Raw genomic sequence first — 19,598 nt, forward strand, 5'->3', positions numbered from 1 at the left:
ACTTTAGCGGAGCATTTGATATAGTCTCCTAATTCTTATAACTGAACGGTGGCGATATAGACTAGATGAGTAGGCTACAGAGCGCATGAAAAACTGTATGGGCCATTGGGCTCAGAAGGCAGTGGGCAGTACTTCAACATCTAGCTGGCAACCCGTTACGAGTGGTATTCCACCACTGTTTAATGTTTTCATCAGCAACCTTAATGATGGAAAAGAGCGCCTTCCAAGCTTGAGGATGACACCAAGCTGGGGGATACGGATGGATGACTGATAGCTAAAGGGTAGGGCTACCATTGTGAGAGACCTCAAAAGTCTGGAGGAGTTGGCTGATGGGAAATTTCAACAAAGAAAGACAAGTGCCAAGTCCTGTATCTGGGGTGGAACAACCTCATGCCTCAGTATAGGCTATAGATGGGCTAGGCAGGTAACAGTCCTGCAGGAAAAGACCTGGAGGGTCCTAGTGAGTAGCAGGTTGAACATGAGTCAACAGTGTGTTATTTCAACAATGAAGGCTTCAAGCATACTGGTCAGTTAGTAAGAGCACAGCCAGCAGGTTGATGTGGTTACTCTATACCCTGCATTTTCGAGGCTGCCTCCAGAGTATTGTCTCCATTTCCACCCACTCCTACCCTCCCAGCCAAGACTGATTTACATACTGGAGGGAGTCAAAATGAGGACCACTGAGATGATCAAGGCAAGGTGTGATATTCTAGAAGAGGCTGAGGGAAGTGAGTTTCTTAATCCCAAAGAAGAGAAGGTTGAGGGGGAATACTTGCCACCTTGAACAGTGTAGTGCATGGTTATTAGAAAATACAAAGCCAGACTCTTCTCAGGGGTGAATGGTAAAGGACAAGCAGCAAAGGATAAGAAATGCATCAAGGAAAGCTCCTATTTGTTGTTGGGAAAAGAAATTCTCATTAAGGATTGTTGAATAGTGGAACATGTCACCCAGAGAGGTTATGAAGTCTCCATCCTTAAAGATATTCAAAACTCAGCCAGACGGGGCCCTGGGCAATTTGATATAACTTTGAAGTTATCCTGCCCTGAGCAGGGGGTTGAGCTAGCTGACCTTCAGACTAATTTTAACAAAATTCTGCCATTCTGTAAAATTCTGGCAGTTCCAAAGATGATAGTACCTATGAGAATCTGGAAAGTTTTTCACATGACTGCTTCTTTTTCAGACTTGGTCTGTGTGTGCCTGTCTTCCAAGCATTGGAAGTCCTTACACCTCTGTTTGCCATACTGGAGAAACCTTCAATGAAGTTTTGTTCTCCATGTAGGTAGCTGTATTCTGTGATACAATTATTTCTGGATCTTTCCTTTGAGAAGCTATAAAGGTAGGGCTATGATGAGGTAGGTTTCCCAATATTTTAACAACTCATGCTCATTTTCTAAACCTTCTCCAGTATATTACTATTTTCCTCATTTAGTGCCAGAACTAGACAAAAATATACTTTTGAAACAGAACTGGACCACTTTCTTACCACTACTAAAGAAGAGATATAACATTTCCTTTCTTCTTAGCCATCCCTTAGTTATACATTCAAGGTTTGCGTTAAGCAGTTGGATCATCCCATTGTGAAAGGAGTGCTTGCCTGAATTCGGCTATCAAAGGTCTCTTCTACACTCCCTCCCACATCTTTTTTCATCATTATAGCTATTCAAGACAGGAGCCATTATGTGGGCAGAACTTTCTTCCCATTTGTATGTTTTACATGTGGCTGATGTAAGCTCATACTTTCTTTTTGCCCAGCTTATAACAAAAAAAGATGGAAAAATATCTAGGTAACTTTTGATCCCTTTCCACAAACCTATCAGCAAGAAGTTGTTTTTCTTTTCTCTGTCAGTGATCTGAAAGTATGTGAGAAACCTCAGTAGAAGTATAAATCCCCACTGGAGATTTCTTATTTACAATAATCCTGGAGATCTGCCAGCCAGCTTTTAAGCAACTGTAGATGTGATGTATTGCTACCTTTAGGTATTGTTTGGGTTGGTTAATGACGTTGCACAATATCAGGCTAAATACCTTCTAGAACTCTGCTTTTGGATTCCTTCCAGAAATTGAACTAACACCCTCCCCCCTCTCTGTGCAAGTCTAAAGAAACTTCAGCTGATTCTTCGTAAGTGTAAAGATGTTATAAAATGCTGGCATACAGCATCTCCCTCAACTTTTCATGCCTTTATATTTTGCAGTTTCTCTACCCATTTCTCTGGCTTAGCCTTTGTTTTTACCAGAGGTGTAGTTCTCCAAGTTCCTCTCTGAAGTCTGATTTCTCTTCAGCCCTGCATGATGGCATCTCCAGTTCTGCCTTTGCTCCGAGTACTTAGTTTCCCATTTCTTGAATATCTCCTGCTCCCATCTGTTTATTCTGTCCCTGTTTCAGCATTTGTATAATTCTATCAAATAAAAGTAGAAACTTAATTGTTCCTAATGATTTACACAGCAGTCTTCTCTGACCCAGTAAAACAACTTTTATTGAAAACAGTGGGAATTGTGGGTCTGCTGATAACTGTGGGATACTGAGATCATTTTGTTTCTCTTGTGGGTGAATTGTGTGTGGACATGATATTTAACTAAGGGGGAAAAAAAACCCAAACCTTTTATACTGGATCAGGAAATATTGCCTGAATCAGATCTTTTTCTCCATGAGTCTAAATCAAGATAATTCCACCATCATCTATTTCCATTGAATTCTGTAAGAGTAGTGTGAGCTGAGTGCAGTCCACACAGAAATACCATTTTGCTAGGTGGCACTCTGTTTCTCAGCTTTGTTTGTTTGGTTTTTTTCCTTTTTTTTTTCTTTTCCTCTCTCTCTTTTTTTTTTTTTTTTGTTTTAATTTGCCTTTCTCTAAAGTCTAAGTCTAAATGTTAGACTTATTCCTGGTTGAGAGGTGGCATTCAGACCCCCTGGAAGACAGAGGGATCCTCTTCTCCTATGAATTGATGTGTGGTTTGCTTAATAGGACCACCTTTTTAATAATCTACTGAAGAGAATGGTCCATGTGGATTTATCAAGAACAAGCTGTCCTGAACTAATTTCATTTTCCTCTATAACAAGGTACCACAACTTGCAGATAGAACCAGCAATGTAGTCCTGTATTTTGAATATAGGGCATCAGGCAAAATCTTGCATCCTGCTTGTTCATAAACAAGCAAGCAAGCATGATCTGGCTGAATAAAACTCCTATAATGTACTTTGAAGAGTTATCAACAGAACACATTCAAACTGGTAGGATGAACTAAGTGGGGTTCTGCAGGGTTCTGCCCTGCACTCAGTTCTGATCAGTGCTTTGTAATAACATTGGTGTTGGAAGGGACCATATGTGGATGCACACACGCAAAAAAAAAAATAAAAAAAAAAATCGTAGAACAGGGAAGAACCCCTCAGTATGTTGGAAGAAAGGCACCCTATTAAAGCTGAATTGCAGCCCACCTTTTCACTTCAGCATGCACAAGAATAGGGAGCTACAGCTGGTCAGCCAAGTATTCCCATCTACCCAGCAGCTCCATGTGAAAAAACAGAAGGTAGGGAGTATAGTGGTTTACAAGAGAAATGTAAGACAACCACATTGTATGAAAACCTGTGAATACCCTGGGGTATATTAAGGAAAATGTATCTAGCAAGACATGTACAAAGGAATTATTTCATTATTCAGGCAGTGATAAAGCTTGAAGCAGAGTCGTGTCAAGTTTTGCGTGCTCCATTTCAAGAAAAATGTGGATCAAATGAATAACCAACAAGAGGAAGGCAGTGACAACAATTGGAGATCTTTAAAAAATGGCCTGTTCAGGAAAACTGAACGAATTTGAGTTCTTCAGTTTTAGGAAGAGAAGCCTGAGCTCTCAAGTAAGTAAAGAGTGTTGCAAAAAGACATGGGACGTTCACCCAATTTTAGGCTATGACTAAATCATGAATGTAAATTGCAGCAAGGAACTTCCAGGCTGAACGTTAGAAAAATCCGTCTAATACTAAAGAGAGTGAAGCACTGACATGTTTTTCATAGGAAGCAATCAGCATTTTAGGAACAAGTATGTCTGATCGGTGAGGAAAGAGGATCGTCTAGGTGGTCTCTGGAGATCCCCTCCAATTCTGTGGACATGATTCTTCAAAAACATTTGGTTTGTTTTCAGCTTTATAACAACGAAGAGGATGTAGGCTGCTTGCTCTAAAATCAGAACCATCCTTTAAGCACTTTGAGCTGATCCTAGAGTGCTATGCCTCCATTAGCTTATAATGCTGGAACTAAGGGCCGTGGTAATAAAGCATGTGTTTCATTGTTTGAGATGCCAGGAGGAACGTGTGAGGAATTCACTAGCTGAATTTCAATCTTTGCTTAAAGAAAAAAGGATAATCAGTATTTCTGTTATAACATACGGACTAAAAGGCATTGCAAGTGAATTCTTCAGCATCCTCTTTCAAGTAGAAAATAAGTTTATTCTGAGATACTGCATTTCCCACTTTAGCTGCTGTCTCTTCTAGCAGAGTTGGAGCTATGACTGAGAGATGTGGTCTGACAATTGCTAGGGCTGCAATACACTCTTTTCCAAGCATCTTTCAGTATTGTTAAAATATGAACATCTCCTCTAACTATACAAATTTTGTCATCTTGCACAATGACTTCTCTGTAAGGCAAAAATAAAATATAGCCTGTTGTACCAGCTGCTGAGAGAAACACAAGCATTTAGATAAAAGTATACATGGGGGTGCATCTGGAAGCCTTTTTGTAAGCTGTGAAAAAGACCTGAATACGAATGGTAAATGTTAACCAGACTGTCAGCATTTTAGTAGGGGTAAGGGAAGACTTTAGAAGTAATGTTTTAAAATATTGCCCTTCTTTCCTGGAACACTGATGTTGCTTGTCTGGATGTGTTTTTGTCACTTATTTAAGAAATAAGGAATCCTTTTTACTAAAATTGGAGATCTGATTCCCCCCCCCCCCCCCCCCCCCCCCCCCCCCCCCCCCCCCCGCAATCATTCATATTCTCTGAGGCTGTGGGAATCCCTGAAGAGGAATAAACTACCAAATCAAATAAAAATCACTTTTGGGTGGTGGACTTGCTGATGGAAGCGCAATGCTTCAGGCCTGATCCTGCACTGTTAAATGAAACCAGTTTTATCACTGGGGATAGTAGGGTTCTCTTAGGTTGCACCCATCACTGTGTTATCTATGATCTTCTATTTTTCCTTCACAATGGTCATTGTCATACACCTCTCTTTTAATACAGGATTTCATGATATGTCTCTGATAGTTTCTGTAGCTTCTGCCATGCAAGACAGGTGAAACAGCAGGGGAAATTGCTCTGAAAATAGATTGCATAGTTGTTAGCTTCCTAGAAGAAGATATTTGCCTAAACACCATTATGATCCTCTCTCTGCATTCACTTGAACTCCAGGATACCAGGTCACTTTGGCAACCCTAGCAAACTTTAAAAAATCTGCTCTGAGACTGTATCTTCCTGCCAGGCATGAAAGAGCTGCATCATTTATGATCTCTCAGCAAGACTCACCTGAGGATGCCCAGCAGGGGTTATCCGTGTCTCAGCAGGTTCTCAAGTGCATAGACCTCTCACAAACGTGGGGGAAATGGCCTTGCTCCTCCTTTGTTTCCTGTGCCACAGCACTTTTATTCAAGAAAAAGGGACAATACGCCACAGAAGGTGGCCTTTTTTTTGGCTAAAGCATGGCACTGATGATCTGAGCCCTTCTCTGAATCCTATGAGATTCCTATGAGGTCCTGTGAGACATTCATTAAATCCCTTACTCTTTGGTATTTTGTCTTATTTTTCTCCCTGTTGTAACATTCTAAATGTTGCTGGAGTTTATAAAAAGATTGTGGATTTAACAGTGGTAAAAAGTTGTGAATTAGTTTAGAGATGCTCCCTAAACATGTAAAGAGTTGTGACAGAGACCCTGCAGGCTTGACCTTGCTGACAAAATGAACAGCTTTTGGCAATGGCAAAGAAAAATCTACTGAATGTAATGACCTTAAAGATCATCTAGTTCTAACCCCCCTGCAATAGGCAGGGATACCCTCCACTAGACCATGGTCTAAGTAGCCAAACCCCTGGCTGTGGCACCAGTCCTGTAACCATTTGTTGACTTGCCAGATTCAACTGGCCCTTTTAAACCCCTTCCCTTTGACCAGGAGGATTGATGAAAAAACTACCTGTGCTCCAGAGTCCCTTACTGCCACTCCCAAGGCTCAGTAATTTTTGATGCTCCTCAGACTAGTCCTGCTTGTATCACTTGTGCCCACATGAAGGATAATAGTGGACTATACGAGGCTTGGTATCCCCGATCCGAGGCCCCGGCAAGCAGCTCATCTCTATAGACAGTGTGTCAGGTCAGTAAATGGGTGCCTCTGTACCTCTCAGAAGAGAGTCACCTACAACTATCACTCATCGCCTTTTCCTAGTTGCTCTGGTCGTTACACAGGGAGCAGACCGGGCTGCCTTACTCAGCTCCAGTGTCTCTCCTGATGTAGTGGGTCTTTCCTCTGCAGCCTGCAGAGTGGTGAAGCAGTTCTACAAGGCCACCTCAGTCTTTGGGGGAGGTCTCTTTCTCCTGCAGGTCCTTGCCATCACAAGCTTCTATTATTCTGCATTTTTGGCCCCCCCCCGCCCCTTCTGTGTGCTTCGGTGGGGGAGTTTTTAGCTGTTTGGCTGTGGGTCCACTGCAGACTGCGCTTGGAACTAGCGATCTAACTCCTTCTCAGCCTCCCTGATGTTATGCAACCTTCTGACCACCTCCTGCAGCTCAGCAATCTGGGCACACCTTTTGCAGGCAGGTCTGCTGCCTATCCCTGCCCCGGCAGGAAGGTCTACACACTTTCTGCAGCCTGAGATCTGCACTGCAGCCTCTCCTCTCAGCAGCTCTGTCTGGGTGGAGGCATCAGCCACTGCTGGGTAGATGGTGCAGACCCCCAGCCGGATCTGCAGCCTTTGGTCTCAGATGAGTGCCCGCCATTCTGCCTTGAGGGTCAGTAAGATGGGCGTCCTTCCCCTGTCACATAACGGTGCGTGGTTGCTGGGTTACATGTACTTCGAGTCTCCCACTGAGCCAGTGGCACGCCCCTCCTTTGAAGAGGTGCCCTCTCACACCAACTGCCACCAAAACTGTTGCACCATGCCCTGTTTGCCCACCCCGGTCACAGTGCTCCTGACGGCTCGTGCTCTGGGGGCCACCTCTTGTAGGTGTAGGGCTAGCAATGCCCCGGCCATGCCAGTGCCTCCCGTGAGAGCTGGGAGGTCTCTCCACTTCCCCCCCCCGCCCCCCATTTCCCTGCCTCAGGAAACCCCCCCGGGCGCCAAACTTTAACCCAGTCCTGATATTCTGGTGTAATGGGAATATGAGGCTTGCAGGCAACAGGAGCTGGTATCCTTGCTTTGTAGAGCACTAGTTGGTCACCAACAGTTCAAGTCCAAGTCCTGAATGTGAGGGAGCAGCTTTCTAACCAGCTTTTGCATGAGCAAAGACCACAAGTGTTTTTGTCTCTCACAGACAATGAATTGCAGTTGGAGTTTCCCCTTGGCAGAGGCAGTTATCAAACCTTCCTCAGAGTGAGTTTGCAAGTTTTAAAGTGAAAGCAGGTGTTAATTAGAATTCTATTACTGTTTATTTTTTTTAATTTTTTAATTCACGAGGTCTGCTCCTGCTAGGAATATATTTTTGTTTTGTGTATAGACAACTAGATAATTGTCTTTTCTGGCTTCTATTTGAAAATTATACAATGGCCAAAGAGAACAAATGCAACAATGAATCAAAAAAACCCTTCTTCTCTACCAAGAGATGGGTTTAAGGAAATGAAAAATCTAGTATTTTTCATCCTAAATCTGATTGAGAAGAGATGGATTAGTTTGAGTTAGGAAGATGGTGTTGTGCATCAGGTCTGTCCTGCCCTGTCCTGCAGGGATATATGAGCTGCTTGTCAATCACAGCTGGAACTGCTGCAGCTCACAGCTCTGGAAGTTAAGTGAAAAAAAAAATCAGTGATGGCTTTGTCTGACAACACGAGGCTGTAAAGGGTGAGTGGATCATGACTGAGCAGCTCATATGTCTGTGCAGGATGGGCAGAGAGCTGATGTGGTAACCTTGTTAATATTCCCAAATTGTTGTCTTCCCTTTTGGTTATAGCCCAAAGCATACAGAGCAGTTGTGCACATACTCTACCCAAGGAAAAGTTTAATGATGTGAATTCCTACTGCAAAATATTTTGGGAAAAATATAACAGTGGGTATGAATGGACAAAGCACTAATATCAGAGAAGCGTCAGGGTGGGCATATTTGAAGTGACTTAAATTTGTCTTCTAAACAAGCTCTTGAGACAGCTCTAATTTGCTTTGAGTGAATCAGAATTATGTGGAGAATATTGAATAGAATATTTCATCTTGACTTTTATTATTAAGTTCAATTTTAATTTATTATTTTGAATATATTTCTCTGGCCAAATAATGACATATTCTGCTTCAGAATAAGTGATCATGGATCCTTTGAATTTAGGATAACAAAATGCTAAGGTAATAATCTTTTGATATTCTGGCTATTTTAAGCCTAGGTCAGGTCGTGTCAGTATTTCAGAAAGTATTTTCATCCTTTATTTCAGCAACATGGCTTGGGTTTTTTTTTAGTCTTGATTTACAGGAATGGAAATGGATTTATAAGGTGCCCTAAATTAGCATTTAAATAAAAGTTGAATTTCAGTCTATCTAAGATTCATCCTTAACTATTTTGAAAAGTTCAGATAGGGCAGCTAGATAGTGCTCATTGGAAGGGCCCATTACAGTGGAGTAGCCACTTTATTTTTCTGTTATTCTCTAATTTATACTACTAATAGTAAATATTCACTGTGCAACTAGATGGAAAAGAGTAACTTATGAAAAAAAAATAAATTAAGCAGTTGCAAGAGAAGAGAGTTCTGAAATTATTACATGTATATTTGTGGTGGGTTGACCCTGGCTGGAGGCCAGGAGAGCCACTCTATCACTCCCCTCATTCACTAGACAGGGGAGAAAAAGTACAACGAAAAGCTTGTGGGTCGAGATAAGGACAGGGAGAGATCACTCACTAATTATCATAACGAGCAAAACAGACTGAACTTAGAGAGGGAATTCATCTAATTTATTACCAAGCAAAACAGAGTAGAGGAATGAGAAATAAAACCAAATCTCAAAACACCTCCCCCCACCCCTCCCATGTTCCTGGGCTCAACTTCACTCCCGGCTTCAACCTCCGCCCCCCTCAGCGGCACAGGGGGATGGGGAATGGGGGTTACGGTCAGTTCATCACACAGTGTTTCTGCCGCTTCTTCATCCTCAGGGGGAGGACTCCTCTCATCGTTCCCCTGCTCCAGCGTGGGGTCCCTCTCACGGGAGACAGTCCTTCACAAACTTCAACGTGAGTCTCTCCCACAGGCTACAGTCCTTCACGAACTGCTCCAGCGTGAGTCTCCTCCACGGGGTGCAGACCTTCAGGAGCAAACTGCTCCAGCGTGGGTCCCCCACGGGGTCACAAGTCCTGCCAGCAAACCTGCTCTGGCGTGGGCTCCTCTCTCCACAGGGCCACAGGTCCTGCCAGGAGCTTGCTCCAGTGTGGGCTTGCCACAGGCCACAGCCTCCTTCGGGTGCCTCCACCTGCTCCGGCGTGGGGTCCTCCACGGGCTGCAGGTGGAATCTCTACACCCCCTCATCCTCCCTCCATGGGCTGCAGGGGGACAGCCTGCTTCACCATGGTCTTCACCACGGGCTGCAGGGGGATCTCTGCTCCGGTGCCTGGAGCACCTCCTGCCCCTCCTTCTGCACTGACCTTGGTGTCTGCAGATGTTCTTACATCTTCTCACTCCTCTCTCCGGCTGCAAAAGCTCTCCCTAACTGTTTTTTTTCCCTTCTTAAATATGTTATCACAGAGGCGCTGATTGGCTTGGCCTTGGCCAGCGGCGGGTCCATCTTGGAGCCGGCTGGCATTGGCTCTGTCAGACACAGGGGAAGCTTCTAGCAGCTTCTCACAGAAGCCACCCCTGTAGCCCCCCCCCACTACCAAAACCTTGCCATGCAAACCCAACACAATATTACTGGATGAATACAACTAATTCCTCCTGAGTAAAAGTTCTTACAGCTGAGTGAATTGTAATATTAAAGCTGGAAGATAGCTCCAGCTCATGGCAGAGCTACTGTGATCTGTGTCAAAAAAAGGAGGACAGAGATCTGCTTAAGGATATGAAAATCAGCTTGCAAAAAATAAGTGAGCATAATCAATTATCAAAAGGCAGTAAATATGTAATTAAGAGGCGTTCTTCTGATAATTAAAGTTAGTTTGTTGTACATCAATCTTCCTTGCAGAAAGACCAATTTATGGGCTGGAGGATATATTGTAGAGATGTGGGATGGGTCAGATGGCACTATTCATGTCTGCTCTCTGACCTTCTGCTTGGAATTCTACAATACAGGTTAATATGCTACTCCCGCACATTATCTCTGCAGGTATTATTTTAAGGATGCAACGCTTATAATACCTGGATGACACAATTTTCTATAGTTCTCTCCCTCTTTAAACCCTTTGCATCAGTAGCTGGAAAGAGAAAAGTTCTGTTAGTTCTTGGTAACCACCGTTAAAGCTGACAGTTAAAAATTTGGATTAATAACATACTGATTACAGGATAATTCACTCTGATCAGATGTTCATTTAATTTTTGCCGCCCCTCAATTCTAAAGAAGATGGAGGCACACAAGAGTAATCCATCACTCACTGATGAGCAGACCAAAGGAAAATGGGTGATGGCTTCTTAAACAATTCTACTGTTGGTCTCAAATGCTTGATGTGCCGGTTGTACTAATGTTAATACTAATAGTACTATCTTCCATGTGTTGAATGGAATAAGCAGTCTCTGTGTGATGGATGGACATTTTGGACAATTTTAACCCAGTTTCTGTTGTATGTTCTTGGCAGAAGTACCATAATTTTCCTCAGCTCCGGTTGAGGAACTGGATGTTAACATACCAATGGTGGTTCTGTTGAGAGAGCTCTGCTAAAGTAATTTTTATGCCTACCAAAGATCTGAAAAATGCTGGTAGGAAAAGATCCTTTTATTGATTGTTTTGCATCTCTCCCATTCCAAAAGGCAGCTTAGGGTCTCAAAGAATAAAACACGATTATCAGAAGTCCATTAAATTATTGCATCTCCTTTTGTTTTGGAGAATGCATTTTTTAGATATCTATGTTTAACCCTTGGGCCTCACTTAAAATTTGCAGCATACAGTGCTTCAACTAAGGAGCTAGGTGTACCTGACCATTTCCCCCCCATTATGTGGGGAAAAACTCGGGTGGTATGGAGATGGAGCACTGAAGAAAATACAAGGGTTTAAGGGAACCCCAAAGGTGGTCATCTCCCTTGTAGAATATGTCCAACACAGGTATGTGTAACCGAAGCTGGAATGTAATCCAGTGACATGTTCTTAATTAAAATCTAATCCCAAATTAAATCTGCAATAGTGCCCATGTTAATTGCTACCCACCAGTGTAACAGCAGTAAGGCTGCTGTTCTGCGCTTTTCAAATATGTCGTGGACTTGGCTCTCATCATTTGGCCTTTTACATCTGACGTATGCAAGTAGTTTTCCATATACTATGCGAGTAGTTACAAACTGTAACAAGCCAGAACAATAAATTTTGTCCCCCAGCTGTTGTTTCTCAGGCTAAAACTCTGAGGCACTCATTTGTACCAAAACATTTATCTCAGAAATTATGACTTGTGTATTATAGGATAAACACAAGGTAGATTTTATAAGGGGACGCAATTAGCTTCTTCGTGACTGGAACAATGTTTGCGTGCTTAACGCTAAGTCACAGATGGAAGGGCATATTTGGTCATGCACCTGGATATCATTAAAAATACTAATGTATAAATTCCTGTCTTCAGAGACATATTGGCAATGTATATTAATGAAACGTACTAGCCCACAAGCAGGCACTAAAGCTTGTCTTGGATTTCTAATGCATAGAATAGTGGTTGCTAGAGAAAAAAAAAAAAAGAGTTTTAGAAACAGTTTCACTTATAATGTTCATTTATCAGAAATGAGACGTGTAAAATTCCTTTCACATTGGTAGCATTTAGGGACAGTAGACTTTCAGAGACTCTGTAATAAAGTATGTGCATTTTTTATGATTCATGTTCAGAGGATTTATAATCCACATAAACAGGGTAGCCCAAAGTTGCTTGAAAAAATCTTACTGTTTGCATTTTGCAAGAAAGGGAAATAAAATTCCAATCGGGAAATCTGCCCAAGACTGTAAAAGATGTCTGTGACATTACGTAAAGTTGAATGTGGGTATATCTGACATGTCAGTTAGATAACTGGCACAGGTAAAAGTAGAAATTAACTAATTTAAATAAAAAGGATGTGAAGATTTAAAGCTGAAGCGATGTAGCAGTAGTTACCCTGTCATTCAATAAATCAAAACAGCAGCAGCAGTCACCCTTCTTGGGACGGGGTGACTGTGTTGAGGCAGTGCGCAGGCAATGCCAGTGCCAGCTCAAGGCGATGTCTGGGGCTGCGAGTGGCTGCCTTGCCTTTATGGCTTTGCCCCCTAACTGATAGACGCCTCTCCTAAGGCAAGACCTTGAGGAAACTACTTAGTAAGCCAAAGAGAAGGGGAGAGGCGAGAACTGCATTTAAATTCATGAGTGCTCTGTTGCCACGGTTTTAGCTGCTTCGGTTTTCTCCCTGTTTACAGTTAGTTTTTAGAGCTTTGAATGGCGGGCAGTTTTTAACTCCCTCATATGTGGTTGTACGGAAAAAACCAAGAGTCTCAGTACTACCTCCTTTTAACTACTACTACAAATACTGGCTTTTTTGTTTTGCCTTTCCCCATAGGGCTCTCCTGGCCCTAAGTGCTGGTCCCGCTGTCAATGTACCTACCCTCGCTGTAGGCGCTGTCACTAAGGCGGGGAATTGCATGGCTGGCAAATGCAAGCCATGTGCTGAGGTCCTTCTTGTCTGGTTTAGTTGCTGAGGGAAGGTGGGGAAAAACAGCTGAGAGGGATCTGTATCAAAAAGTAATAGTGAAATATGGGAAAATAATTACTTTGTATAAATGCATATTTGTATTTTATTATCTGTTCTTGCAACAGACAGGCACTGCCTTCCACAAGTTCTGTTTCAGCCAGAGGAAGGGAAAATAAACCTGCTTTAAACTTCCCAGAATTACAAAGGGACTAAAGCAACATTTTTGGTGATACTTCCAGATTAATTCTATTTCCCAATTGCATCTGGAGGCAAAGGTTTTACACAAGGTAAAAATTTATCAACACCTTACAGCAGATTTAAACAGAAGACCTTTTTCTAAAGTCAGTGTACAACCTAGGTTTTATTATTTTCAGTCTCGGGTCACTCTGTCATTCCAGTCATCAAGTTTTTCTTGACAAGACAACTGAGAGCAGAATTTTGTGTCCTGTTTAGCAGCTGGTAGTACTGTCTGCCTAGCAGCAAATTCTTTCCACTGGCCCCCTTGGGATGGAGACCACCAACTTCAGTCACCTCACAGTTATCCTTGTAATGTCTCCGTGGCAACGTCTAACTCCTGAGGGCCAGATAGGTGCCACGGCACCTGGTACACTTGGTGTCTCCAGCTCAAAGAACCTAAGGCATTTCTTCATTCTTTCACTTTCATGAAAGACCTATTGCTTGTGCACTTGGTACGAACACATGCATATAAAAGCAGCTTTGAACACAAAGAACAGCAAATAACAAAACAGTTTATTGTAAGGTGAATTAACTTTTTCTATTCTCCTGCAAATGTCAAGAGTGGAAGGATGTAGAGCAGTTATCCAAGGCAGCATATGGATGGAATTAAGCTGGGAGAGAGGGAGAAACATGAAATAGTTATAATTGTTGTGGCGATGTTAATTCTTTCCCTAGTTTCCTGATTACTGGTGTTTTTCTGAAAACTTCAGGTCCTGGAATTAAGAGGAAAATATATGCAAACCTTAAATTTCAAAGGGAAAAAAGGTTTCTAGCTCCTACAGAGGCAGATTATATCTAGGCCATATTTTACTATTTTAACTTTGAAATTCAAAAACCTGGGGATAAATGGAAAAGGTGCAGCTATTTATTTTAAGCCAGGTGTGTGCCACTTGGATTTGCTAGCACCATTTTTGTGTGAGGATATGTCATCACAGACACACAGGCTCTGTGCCATAGGGAGCAGTACAAATGATGAGCATGACCATTTTATGTTGGGATTGACTCTACCTCCATTTTGGATGCCTTCCCTCTTCTCACTGCCTTCAGCAGCAGCAAGAACATGCTAAAGTAAGCAGATCATGCTGATAAGTTCTAAGTCTAATTAGTTCATCAGTATTATGGATTTAGTGCAGTAACTCTTTCAAATAAGTCTTGGTAAAGTAAGTCGCAGAGCTGCTCTGAGGATCAGGATACCGAGGCAGAAAAAGCTCAGCATGCCAAGGAAGTACAAAGTTAGCCTTATATTCATGTAAACCAACAGAGAAAGCTTTGAACTGGAAAAAAAACCACCCTGGAATGATATAAAATGTCGGCCTACTTCATGGTAAGTTGCTCAAGATGAATCACTTAGAGCACTTAGGGAGAGGCAAAGTGGAATCCCTACTCAGTTTATGGTGCATAAACAGGTTGGCTGATTTTTTTTTTTTTTTTTCCTCTCATGTTGAATTTATTTGTGGTTATATTGGTGAACCACACGTGTTTCCTTATTTAGGCTTCTTTTTTTCACTAGTTTACTGTCTGTTCTTAAAGCTGCCTGGAGCCTAAGATGTTTGTAGTTGAGACAAAAATCTGTGCAAATGTAAAACACCCCTCTTCCCCCCTCAAAAAAAAAGCTAGCTAAAATGAATAAGAGCCGGGCTGAAATTTCTCAGATCTGTGTGTTGCTTCATAGGCAGTGAAATTGTAGTGATGAGATTGCTGAGACACAGCATATAAAGCAGATCCCTAATGCCATCTTAATATTGCTTAGGCACATTTGGGAGAAATAAGCCTAGGGAATAAGCAAGTTGCTTTCCAAGAGGTCAAAATGACTTCCATAAGCCTGAAGTTGTTTAATAGTGTAGCACATTCTTTCTCATTTCAATGGCTGCACAAACTTCAGACTAGGTACGGCAAGCTGGGAAGGAAGTACCCTAAGTTTCAACGAGAATCTCAAAGACATACTTTCCTATAAAAGTGGGGAGGGGAATCTCGTGTTTCTCTTTTCTACTGTTAGTACCATAGTTTCAGGCTTTGTAGAAATGCATTTTGTTTTTTCAAGCAAGAGACTTCCCCCACAGGACTAATTCACTGTACCTAAGCAAAAGAAGTGGATGAAATTCTGAGCTACTGGAGACCAAAAGGAGAGACCCCGTTCTCTTCCAGGGGTATGAGACTTTACTCAGCCTGAGCTGGCTGATGCTGGACAGGAGCTGGAAGGCATGGGAGCCGAGTGCACTCTCTGCACAGCTCTGAAATCAGAGCTGAAAAATGGCGTATCTTACTTCCATTTCAGTTCTGATCAGATAATTTAGGTGTTTCTCTTCCTCTCTAAACACTATTTCAAAGAAATTTGCTGGTTTTGAAACCATCTCTTATTAAGAATTTGAAAAGTAGTATCTTGGCTCCTGGAAATTTGAGGAAGGTAATAAATGAAATGAGGGTACAGAATTGCTCTCACAGATGTGGAGTTAGAACTATAATTCTTATTACCTTTACTTCCTCACACTCTGTTTTTGTGCTACTGACTTTTAGTTTGAGACTGCATAGGAATGAGGGCAGTGAAAGGAGATGTGGGGCAAAGATGCAAGCTTTAGAATTTGGGTTGTCCATGCCAGTCATAGTGACTAGAAATAAAACAGAAACGAAAAGGGAAAGCTGATAATCTGTTATAGCTAATTGGCCTCACAGCTAGAACATCTGCTATGCATCTCCTTCATATCAGGTTTTTATTTGATTTCTCCCCTGCTATCTGCCAGTAGGTCAGGTCAGAGAGGAATGATGGCTCTCTGCACCATATGTTACTGTGAGTCTAGACTAGTGTGCTTGGGTATGTGAATAAAGTTATAGGGAGTCCTGGAGAAGAGATGTGGGGTCTGGAAGGACTCACTAGTCTGGAAGAAAAACTAACTGTGGATAGTTTAGCTATACAGCAGCCAAATATAATACAGCTCTAGGCAATATATTCAAAAGGCATAAGCACTGAGAAGAAAGAGCAATTTAGGATGATCTAAATCAATCATGAAGTAATAGAATCCCACAGACGTTTTGGATATACACTGTAGAAGTACTAAACCCAAGACTTACTGTGTTGATAAGCAGTCTTCCCATGACAGGAGGATGAAGAGGCACATACTTGGTTTTAATCAGCAAATACTTGATCTAGAACATTACGGGAACATGCTCAAGCAAAGAGGCAACTTAGAAGCTAATATCAGGACACAAGCAAAACTTACACAATGAATCTGAATCTCCTGCACATCATCAGACATTGCCTTTGTCCTGGTTTCAGCTGAAACCAGGACAGCCTTTCAGAGGAGACATCAGAGAGCTTGCATAGATTGTTGTTGGTTGACTCCAAACGCCCATCAGGCATTTGCAGACACAGATGTAACCCATCCTGAACAATTGAATGCCTTTCACCCATCAAAGCCCAACTGAAATTTAAAACCAAGAAGTAGTAAACCCTAGTCTATTGCAGAGCCCAACCTGATAGGTTTTGTCTGGGTGTTTCACATCCTCCCAGGCTAGAGACTCCTGATAAAATACAGTTGAGGGACTTTTGCTCTTAAAATGATACTACCAGAAGTGTACAAGCGAATTTTTGAAAAAGACTTGCTTCTACTATCCTAGGAAATGAGCAGGCTTCCAGAGTGTAGTTCTCCCACTCAGAAATTAAAAACCATATCTGCCACTTCTTGTGTGTGTTTCCCAGACATCAATATTTGGATACACTTGTAGTCCTTCCTGTGAAGGAAGCACAATGGTTCATATATGTGTGTGTGCTGAAAATAGACATGTGTGTTAATATCCTTCACACTTCAAATATCTCTCTTACCTCACAGCTCTTATGGTACCATCTGGGAAATAGTTTAAATACATCCTTTTTCCTTTGAACATCTATTGGGAAGATAATAACCCTGAGCTGGCTAAAGCAATAAATTTACATATCCAAATAAACTGATTTATCTTGCTGTCATAATATTTTTTCCTTCTGTAGTCTTACACATCTGTTATTCCCTGTAGAAGAAAGGGGAGCTATTTAGGGAGTTAGTATTAACTTTTCATCTGGCAAATAAGATGTTAAGTGAGAAATTAAGAAACAAGGAAGAACCCAAATACAAGTGAGGAATTTCTGTTAAATCTTCTTTCTGCCATAAAGATTTCAGAATTCTCCATGGCTATAAACAGTGGACATAACATTAATGAACCAAATGTGTCCACCCAAAGTAAGAAACTAATCACAAACCCTTCAGCTGATATGATGCTGTATCTGGAACCACCACTGCCGCCGCCACCACGCAGAGCCACCACCACCACCACACAAAGACATCACCACCGCACAGAGCCACCACCACCACACAGAGCCACCACCATGCAGAGCCACCACCACCACCATGCAGAGCCACCACCATGCAGAGCCACCACCACCACACAGAGCCACCACCACCACACAGAGCCGCCACCACGCAGAGCCGCCACCACCACACAGAGCCGCTGCCACCACCACGCAGAGCCAGCTGAAGTGTGAGGGTAAATTCCTGCCTCTCTTCATTTGCCAGCTTTCCTCTTTGTGTGATAAGTTGTTAAACAAGTTGTAAACAAGGGAAGCTTCAGATGTCCTACCACATTATAAGTGCTACAGTTAAAAATGCTAGGATAGGCAAACTTGACAAGATGAGAAGCTAGTATTACTTTATTACTTGGGGAAAAGCAAGAAAGATGATTGTGGTCAAACTAGTCAAATTTGAAAGATCATTAATAACGTTAAGCCTAGAGGGTAAAAGAGAGCTGCTCCTGATGGAAGTCAGTGTAATGAAATTCTCATCACACTGAGCAGAGATAGAGGACTGAAAATGGAGGTTAAGAGAGAGCACAAAGCAACTGTGAAAGATAATTGCAGTTAATCAGACCAAAATGAGTTTAATTACACTAGCTAACTACTTGATTTTTCTTGGCATTCATTTGAACATTAGGCTTAGTATTGGAAATTAGTGACTAAAATTTTACATAGTGCCTTGAACTTTTGTTGTTTTGTTAAGGGAAAGAGGGAAAGTTGGATGGCTCTCTGAAAACAGAATGAAGGCACAATCATTAAGTTGGCAGTCATTGAGAATAACTGGGTGGAGGAAGGCAGGTGAATAGATCCTTACAGACTAAATGCAGTTATGTAAGGGGATAATGTTCTGATGTCTGATTAAGGGGTGGAGGGCAGATGTTTAAAATTATAGAACAGGAAGTGTAGGAAGTAACATCATGCCAGTAAATGAAATTAATATTTGTCTTTGGACTTGCAGTAATCTGAAAGTCACTTGTGTCACTAATACATTTGTTAAATCTGCTTCACTTCTATAGCGGGATACAAAATAAGAGTTTCATCACATCTATGAATGCAAACTGCTGCAAACCCAGTGTGGTGGCTGGAAGTTCAGAAAGGCTTTCTGAGCCCTGCATCTAATGTCTTGATGGAATCATAACAACAACTTTAAGGCCTCCCAAGCCTTGACCTGTAGTGATAGTCCCCTTGTGGGTGGCTAGAAGAAGCGGTTCTGAATGCTGGAATGAATGCCACTAGACTAGGATAGCTGAGGTTACTACTGATTTTCCTAATTGCAAGTGGAAGTGAGGACAGTCTAAGTGTATGTATATATATATTAGAAATAGCTAATTGTCTTTCTCCATTTTTTTCCAACAGGATGTATTAAACTGCTAAATTCTGTGGAATCCATAGTCAGTGTAATGGCATGGAGGATCAAGATAGACAATTAGTTGCAAATATGTAGCTAATTGTAGAATAAATTGAAAGAGATGAACAGAGAAAGTCCCAAGCACAGATCTGACCAAATACGTATCTATCTCATCGGTTGCCTCCACGTGTTTGAACGTCATTGAAATTGCCACGGTTTCGGAGCTACAGCTTTAATTAAGGTTTGCTTAGAAACATACTGTTTTATTGAGTGCTCACAAACATGAGCGGCATAAAATGAATAAATAAATAAAGAAATAAATGAATGAAAGAAGGAAGGAAGGAAGGAAGCAAGCAAGCAGGTTATATTCAATATCCACAGCATGAAACTGCTTTTGTGGTCATGCCACAATGTGACAGGGTCAACTGGCAAATGGATAAAAGGAGTGGATCTTGGAGCCTTTGCCAGCACTACTTAACATATTTTTTTCCGTACTGCCTCATCCACACGAAAACTGTTACCACTTGCAGTATGTATACTGTATTATATTTAAGGGGAAGTAATGTTGGAAAAAATATTTGTCCATGGAAAGGTAAGGAGTTGGAATAAATGGCTGTTGCTTTGAAGCAGATTTCTGATCAAAGAAAGAAACAAGTTGAGTGATATTTGTAGCAGGGTTCCTCTGGGGCTCCAGCT

The sequence above is a fragment of the Balearica regulorum genome, chromosome 5 (genome assembly GCF_011004875.1).
Source record: "Balearica regulorum gibbericeps isolate bBalReg1 chromosome 5, bBalReg1.pri, whole genome shotgun sequence".
NCBI classification, from domain to species: domain Eukaryota; kingdom Metazoa; phylum Chordata; class Aves; order Gruiformes; family Gruidae; genus Balearica; species Balearica regulorum.